The 8,508-nt window shown below is 39.0% G+C and overlaps 1 protein-coding gene across 1 annotated transcript in view; it reads right to left on the reverse strand.

Annotated features, from left to right (window-relative positions):
- Nucleotides 1–8,508, reverse strand: part of LOC145672950 (pancreatic triacylglycerol lipase-like) — a 243,712-nt gene that overhangs the window by 94,993 nt on the left and 140,211 nt on the right. The gene's annotated exons all lie outside the window — the stretch shown is intronic.

An 8,508-nucleotide genomic window follows, 5' to 3' on the forward strand; every position in this document is an offset into this window, starting at 1 on the left:
GTTACTTATAATATATGCATGAATTGGTATTCTACTGTCAATAGGATATGAGAAAAATGGAACTATGTTGAGATGATCCAGTAATTTAAGACATGGAAAATAAGAGAACACCACCCCTCCGTACCCCCCAATCCCGTTTGCGAAGTTTCCCCAAGGTTTATAGAGTGGCGCTCATCGAATTCAAAATCAACACTCCAAAATCATATAAGATCAGCTGAAAAACCTTATATATATATATATATATATATATATATATATATATATATATATATATATATATATATATATATATATATATATATATATATATATATATAAATCATGGTTCATCAGCTTCTCCCGCGGACTATCACTGGAGGAATCAAGGTTAGTGAACCGGAACGATAACGCGTACCTGGCGGTGGACGGTTTGGCGATCTCTGTACTAGATTCATGTCTCATATACAGAGTGCAAAATCCCGAGCGGGGGAACTGTGGGGGACTCCTGTTTAATGTGATTTTAATAAAAATCTCCCAAAACAAAAAAGTTACTTGAGGGTGCAGTGAATAGAGTTGATTTTAACATCCCTTTCAGCAGTGAGGCTATATAAGACGGGACCTACTGATTAACGTGGAATCCGAACCACGTGAGCTTTCGCTAGGAATCGAACCCTGGTCGCGTACGCTAACCACTTAGATACGAAGGAGCTTTGCAGTGAATAGAATGATACGATTGTCAGAAGTATGCATACGAATTACAGTAATTCATATATGTAACGTTGTGACGTTCTATACATATTCATATATGTATTAACGTGTATTTCATATCTAACTTAGACTGAAAGTATTTGAGAACAAGATCCTGAGATGAGTATTCGGACCCAAGAGGAACGGGAATGGGGAATGGCGGAAACTTCATAACGAGGAACTACATAATTTATATGGTTTACCCAACATTGTTAGTGTCGTCAAGTCTAGGAGGCTTAGGTGGGCGGGTCATGTAGCTAGAATGGAAGAAAGTAGAAACGCTTTCAAAGTCTTGACTGGAAGACCAATCGGAAAACGACCATTAGGAAGACCTAGGCGCAGATGGATGGACAATATTAAGATAGATCTCGCAGAGACTGGAATACAAAGTAGAAACTGGATGTAGTTAACTAAGGATAGAAGTCAGTGAGAGCTTTTGTGAACGCGGCATTGAACCTCCGGATTCCATAGGCCATAGAGTTAGTTAGTTAGTTAATTAACTAAATGTGGGCTAGTTATATAGGAAGACACGGAAAACAACTAAGAGTTAATTATGATCTGGTAACGTTGTAAACAAAATACGTAGAAACGAAATTGTTATGTTTGCATCAAGTAGTACTAAGTTTCTTCTTTATACTTCGGTCCCCCACTCATCCCAATGCACACACACACTTTTGAGGGTGTGATATGTTGATTAGACACCTTGCACATATAGTATCTGTGGTATAAAGAAACGTATATAAAAACTAATCAGAACTTAATGGAGTAAGTGTATAATTTGGTACATACGATGCATTTGAAGAAAGAAAAAAACCTTGACCTAGTAAGACGTATTTTTTAAATGCCAAGACAAGTTCATGCTACCCAAACAGGAAGCAAACAAAAAGTTTTATAATAGTTTAATCGCCTACGATCACGCACCCACTCATTCTCACGTATAGCCCTGCGAGATCTTTAGTCTTTCTTTGAGTAATGCATGTTACATAGGTACTTTCTCTATTACGTATGTAACTCATATATAAACAAACACAAAAGTAGGCATATGCGTTTAAAAACAAGCATGCGTGTTCTTTTTTCCATCTGCTTTATCCATTTATTGTATTTCCGTGAAGTAAAGGTCTGAATATATTCAGGAAGATCATAAGACCTTGGTCAATCTTAAACTGTGAGCCAAATTCGGGTCAGTTGAATTATATAACGCTATTTTTCCAGGTCTTTTCAGATCTTATTTGAGGACACGTATTTTGTAAGATATTTCGAAATTTATTATATCGGGGGCGTCGGAGCGATTTTAGTTTAGTTTAGTTTCTATTTCAGCAGCAAGGCTATATGAGACGGAGAATTACAGCTTAACGTGCGATCCGAACCCCGGGGTCTCTGACGCCAAAGACACTTAGCCACTTCGGAGCTCGGAACATGGGCGCAAAATGAGACGTTCATTGATTGATTGATTGATTGAGGTTAGATGGAAACGTCAGCAGAGTGGCTATTTGTCCCCATCACGATCAACACCATTACTCATGAGACGTTCAGACCCGAAACATTCAAACTAGGGTATGAAAGATTAAAAAATAAATATATAATTAAATAAAAGGCAAAATTTAAAAAATAAATAGGCATATGAAACTGGAGCTTGAGTTAACGTCCCGTTCAGCAGCGAGGCTATATGAGACGTGATCAACAGTTTTATGTAGAAAACGAAACCACATGAGCTGCCACCGGGAATCGAACGTGGGATTTCGGGTAGGCTAAAGGAAACGGTTATTGATGAGAAATGAAGGAAATAGTGGAATGAAGAAAGTAGGAGGAAACGGTAGAACCCCGAGAAAACCCACGCACACGGTGTTTGTCCACCACATTGTTCACTTAGCGCCGACTGGGATCGAAACAAGGGCCTCGTACACCAGAGGTGAACGCTCTACCATTGATCTACAACGGCCCTGTCGATGTCAGTCAAGTCAGTTGTGTGTAGATGGCTCTGAAACATGGACTTCTATGAACAGATTATTTTGAAACTTGTGCCACGATGGAAAAATGTGTTGAGAGAATTGACGGATGTGTTAAAAAATAGATTTAACATCAGCTTTCGCTTTCCACATATTCTTGATGTGTTACCTATTTCAATGTATTTTACACAAATTGTTGTAAGTTACTTATTGATTTTCCCTCGTATCTCTAGATCTACTTGGGGTTGTGGTGGCTCAGTGCACCACTGGTGCATGTGGTCCTTGGTTTGATCCCAGCTCGCTCCAAGTGAACTTTGTGGTGGACAAACACCGTGTGAGGGGGTTTTCTCGGGGTTTCCCGTTTAATTCCACTTTCTTCATTCCATCATTTCATTCATTTCTTATCATCACCGTCTTCTTTAGCCTGGCCGGCATAACCGTGGGACGTAAAACAAAGATTTCATTTCATTTTCTTGATCTGTTCGGTTCTCTTGCAGCACGTTCCGTAACGGTTGGCGTAAACGCAACGCAAAATTTGCGATAAATAGTTTGCGGTAATCGACATAGCAAATATTATGTCTTCTAGCATGTTTTGCATTGCATTGCGAAGACTGGTACGAAATGTGGCTCATGGTCCATTACAACTATATGCGTGCATGATAACATTGTTCCTAGCTGATAGTTGAATCTTGTACCAAAGTCATTCGCTTCAATCACAACGCTAGACTGGAACAGAACGAAATTATTCACGTTATATTGTGGAAACCAGTTTTATAGCACTGTTTGTGTTTCACCGCCAAGCACATGTTACATTATAAAGATGATGAACACGAAACACTAAAATATTTCCGTTATAGCTTAAAGGTTAAAAAAGAAAGTTGATAGATGAAATTTCCAGCAAGATGATGTAACAAGAAACAGCTAATTTGCGTGCCTAGCTTTTTAACTGAATGAATAAACAAACATTACCATGTGTTCGTGTACGTAGTTAGAACGAGATTAATTTGGCTGGTCATTTTATACCGCCGTTTCCCTCCTCTTTGTAAAAGGTACATACTTAAACATGTGCTGGCATCATACAAGAAATAAAAAAAAAGTGTAATCGAACAAGATTTCAGCAGCCTGGTCTCCTTTAGGGTAAACAATCATTGAACACTTCCTACATTTGTTATTACTACCAGCCTAAAATGTTGCTTAAGTCTCTTCATCCCGGCGAAATTAAAATACCGCTAATTTTACAGTAATTATGTGATATCTTCAAATAGATTAAAGATAATTGAAATATGGAACAAGAGCGCCCTAGACAATATTATTTTACGTGAGGTGCCGTTATCAAAAGTCACCTAGTGGCTTTCGGTTTTCAGCTGTTTAGAAACGCGAAAATAAATGCCGATTTTCATAATGGCTCGAAATCGAAAGCAGATAAGTGAGTCGTGATAATGGTTTCTTATGTAAAATAATATTGTCTACGGCGCTCTTGTTCCACATTTCGATTATCTTTTAATTATTTGAAGATATCACATTATTACTGTAAAATTAGCGGTATTTTAATTTCGCCGGGATGAAGACTCTTAAGAGTTTCTCAGTTCAAGAATTATAGTTTGAGCGCCTTATGCAGAGTCGTTTCGACGCATCATTAGCCCCATGCTAAGGGTTTGGCTAACGTATGGTTATCAGAACTGTATTCAGAATTTCTTATTAGCACGTAATAGTTGCTAAGTTAATCACATGTGACAAATTAATTTAGAGCAGCGAGTACCCTGCTTTAGCCACAATAACTTCCATTATGAGAATACAAAGATAATTAATTATGTGTCTTTCTTTCTTTCCATTTAACACATCGGGTGGATTAACTATGAAGCAGCTATTAACCGGGGTCCTTTATCATAGCAGAACTGTTTCTTAAAGTGAATAGTGACAGATGCGTAGAAAAAATTTTAACTTTTCTGAGGAATACATACAACTGATCGATAAGTTATTTTCCCTTTATAATTACAACATAATCTTCTATCGTCGCTAATATTAATTGACTTGTACCGATTCCTGCCATAGATATACCTCTCAGAAATGAATAAGCTAATTATAATCCGATTTCGCAATTATTTATAAGTTGTTTTGAATTCAAGCCACAAAGAAAATATTTCGATTTTCGTATTTCATGTATTTTCATTTTTACAGGCTGTGCACGCGTAAGTCTATTTTCCGTAGTTGTCACATTTATTTTTCTTGCCCAATGTATTGGGGTTATATTATTTAATCATACCCAAATCAACTTATTAGCTGTATCAAAGCAGACTCTGATTACAAAAAAGTTTACTCTCCTTAGTACAGAGCTAGTACGACACTACCTAATCATGTGACTAAGTCTTGATTAACGAATTCTCTCTAAATATCGCCCTGGATATTTTAAAAGTGTATGTGATTGTATGCAGATGCATCTTTTGAAAGATAAGCGTAAATTCTAAAGGTGTCTGCAATCTCAGCCTACCCAGATCCAAACAAAGCTAGATATAAAAGTTATATACGTTTATGAGGCTTATAATTTGCGAAGCTACTGTGCAAAATTTGGTTTGACTAAGCCAATTTCAAATTTTTTTTTTTCAACTCCAAAGTGAGGACGCCAGTCCACGTCCCAGAAATTAGTAAGTTTGAACACCGTGCATTCCTCAAGTACCTCTTCCTAAAGAGACTCTCGCCGAAGGAGATCCACAACGACTTTGTCACGACATTGGGGGACAAGACACCATCGTATACCCCTAGGAAGAAATGCGCAGCAAGTTTCAAACGTGGGCAGTTTGGTCTGAACGATGATCGAAGGTGTGGCAGACCAATTTCAGTGACCTCTCCAAAGATGATTGACACCATTCACCGGATAATTCTCGACAATCCCGCTCAAACAGATAGAGGACACATTGGGCATTAGTCATGAACCGGTGTGGAAAGTTATCCATGAAGACTTGGGTATGAGGAAGGTCGCGGCAAAATGGATTCCGAAACTTTTGAACGCAGATTAGAACCGTGAACGGGTGTAGGCAAGTAAGGTAGTTCTGTCCCAATTTCAAGCGGATAAGGCCAATTTTTTGCAACGGCTGGTAACAGTGGACGAAACCTGGTTATATTTCTACAATCCCACGACGACACAGCAATCGGCGGAGTGGCGCCACAGCGGTTCTCCACGTCCGAAGGCGGCTAGGACAGAGCGCTCCTCTGCTAAGATCCTTGCAACGGTTTTCTGGGATTGTGAAGGAATTCTATTGCTGGAATATCTGAAATCGGGTGAAACTAGCACTGCAACTTATTATACATCTCTTCTGGACAAACTGAAAGCAGCACTAAAGAAGAAGAGACGTGGAAAGCTGTCAAAAGGTGTAATCTTCCTCCACGACAATGCGCCCTCACACAAGGCACGTGTGACATTGCAAAAATTGGACGACCTACGGTTTCGAATACAGGAACATCCACCTTATTAGCCTGATTTGGCTCCATCAGACTTTTATCTCTTTCCTAAACTGAAAATGTTTTTTTAAAAGGGAACGCATTTCAAATGGCGCTGATGACGTCATTTCTCAGAGATCTGGTTTACAGAGCATTCATCCGACTTCTATTGTTCTGGCCTGCAAGCACTACAGCAGCGATGTGAAAAGTGTATTGCACTACAAGGGGAATATGTTGAATAAAAACACCAAGCTTCGCTTCCCATCTGTTTTCTTGGTGAGGCTGCAAACTTATCAACCCACCCTCTTGTTGGTAATAGAGAAGATTAACCCTTTCCGGTATCCGGCTTTTTGGGCTATTTTTTATACTTTCAGTCGCTGCTGCATGTCACTATTTATCCTAGGATCATGGTTCATACCTCATTCTCTTCAGAATGGAGCTGCTTTCAAATGGTACCACTTGCATGCTCATACCATATACCAGGAGCGGGGAAAATGATGTCAAAGCGAAAATTTCGGAGGGATTTTTTTTTCCTCGCACTTTGGGCCCCTCTGGAGTGGCCCTGTGTGAACGTAGCCATCTGAAAAACAAACTTGATAAACAGTGCTTGGTATACTGAATGTGTGTGCCAAATTTCTTGTTTCTATCTTGAATACTAAGGGCGGGAGAAATTTTATCAGGAATTCCCACCATGCCCCAAATTACCGTAAAACACCATGATCTCAGGTAAAAAAAAAATTCTGAGACATCCCTAATTACCCTAGGGTCATGTTTCGCACATCATTCTCTTCAGCTTAGAACTGCCTTTCAGGCGGTATGACTCACGTGTCTCCATCATGTATCGAAGGCGGGAAAATCCCGAAAAAGGGATTTTTTGGGTCTATCCTTTTTTTCAACTTTTAGCCCCTCTGGACCCCCCTGTTTTAACGCAGAGATCTGAAAAAAATCTGATAAATACTACTAGGTGGGCTGAATATTTATGCACAATTCCAATTTTACAGGTGCAAAAGTAAGCCCGCCAAAAATATATATATACCGACAATGTCCCATATTCCCATGTACAGAGGGAAATTTTTAAACATTCCCTGAGACATCCCTAGTCACCCTAGGATCATGGTTCGCACATCATTCTCTTCAGAATATAACTGCCTTTCAGGCGGTTCCATTTACTTGTCTCCATCATGTATCTAAGACGAGAAAATCCCATGAAAGAAATTTTTTGGTAAAAATTTCCCTTTTTCAACGTTTAGCCCCTCTGTACGCCCCTGTTTTAACACAGAAGTACGAAAAACAATCTGGTAAATACTCGTTGATGTACTGAATGTTTGTGCACAATTTCAATCTTCTAGGTGCTAAAATAAGCCCGCAAAAAATAATACCGAAAATGTCCAAAATTCCCTTATACAGAAGTATATTTTGATAAAAATTCCCTGACACTTCCCTAATTACCCTAGGGTCATGTGTCGCACATCATTCTCTTCAGAATAGAACTGCCTTTCAGGAGGTATCATTCACTTGTCTCCATCATGTATCTAAGGCGGGAAAATCGCGAAGAAATTGATTTTTTGATAAAAAATATCCCTATTTTCAACTTTTTGCCCTTCTGGATCCCCCCTGTTTTAACGCAGAAATCTTGTAAATACTACTCGGTGAACTGAATGTTTGTGCAAAATTTCAGTCTTCTACGTGCAAAAATAAGCCCGCCAAAAAATAATGAACATAGACCGGCCCCGCAATATTAAAAGAAAATATATATTTTAGAATTATGACGTCATTACCTCCTATGTCTCGACGCAGGAAGGTGTGAAACCATACGTAATGTCTTCTACAGTGCCTCTGGACTTGAAAAAAAAAAAAAAAAAAACGGACGAAAAAGCTCAAACATGAGAGTTATAACGCAATGTACCATGAAACACGCCGTATGGTACAAATTGTACCACGGGATCCCCAAAGGGTATGATCCATCATTATCAGATAATTTTCATGGGTGTTTACAAGCTTACGGTGTTGCCTAATAGTTTCACAGTTCAAGAATTAAAACATTTTTGTCTGAAATTTGTAACGAGTTGGTATAAAGATTTCAAGTGGCTACATGCAAGGGTAAAAGTGGATCTGAAAAGGTAGGGGGACGGATGACGTCACGCCGCCCTCTTTGCCTATCATTGTCCATTGAAATTTTTTAGGAAGTGAGGGACGACCGTAGGTATTTTTCTGAAGTGAGGTAAGGGCGTCCTCACGCGTTCCCCTTCACTTTTACCCCTGGCTACGTGGGAAACGATTATATAAATTGTTTCTTGTGTTGCTGTTATATTAATGTGTACACTGATGAAAACTGAATAGCACAAATGAATTCATCTTTTTCAGGACAAGGATTCAAAACTGGAAGTGACCCCCGTGTAAC

The sequence above is a fragment of the Thermobia domestica genome, chromosome 16 (assembly GCF_964235325.1).
Source record: "Thermobia domestica chromosome 16, izTheDome1.hap1.1, whole genome shotgun sequence".
In the NCBI taxonomy this organism is placed as follows: domain Eukaryota; kingdom Metazoa; phylum Arthropoda; class Insecta; order Zygentoma; family Lepismatidae; genus Thermobia; species Thermobia domestica.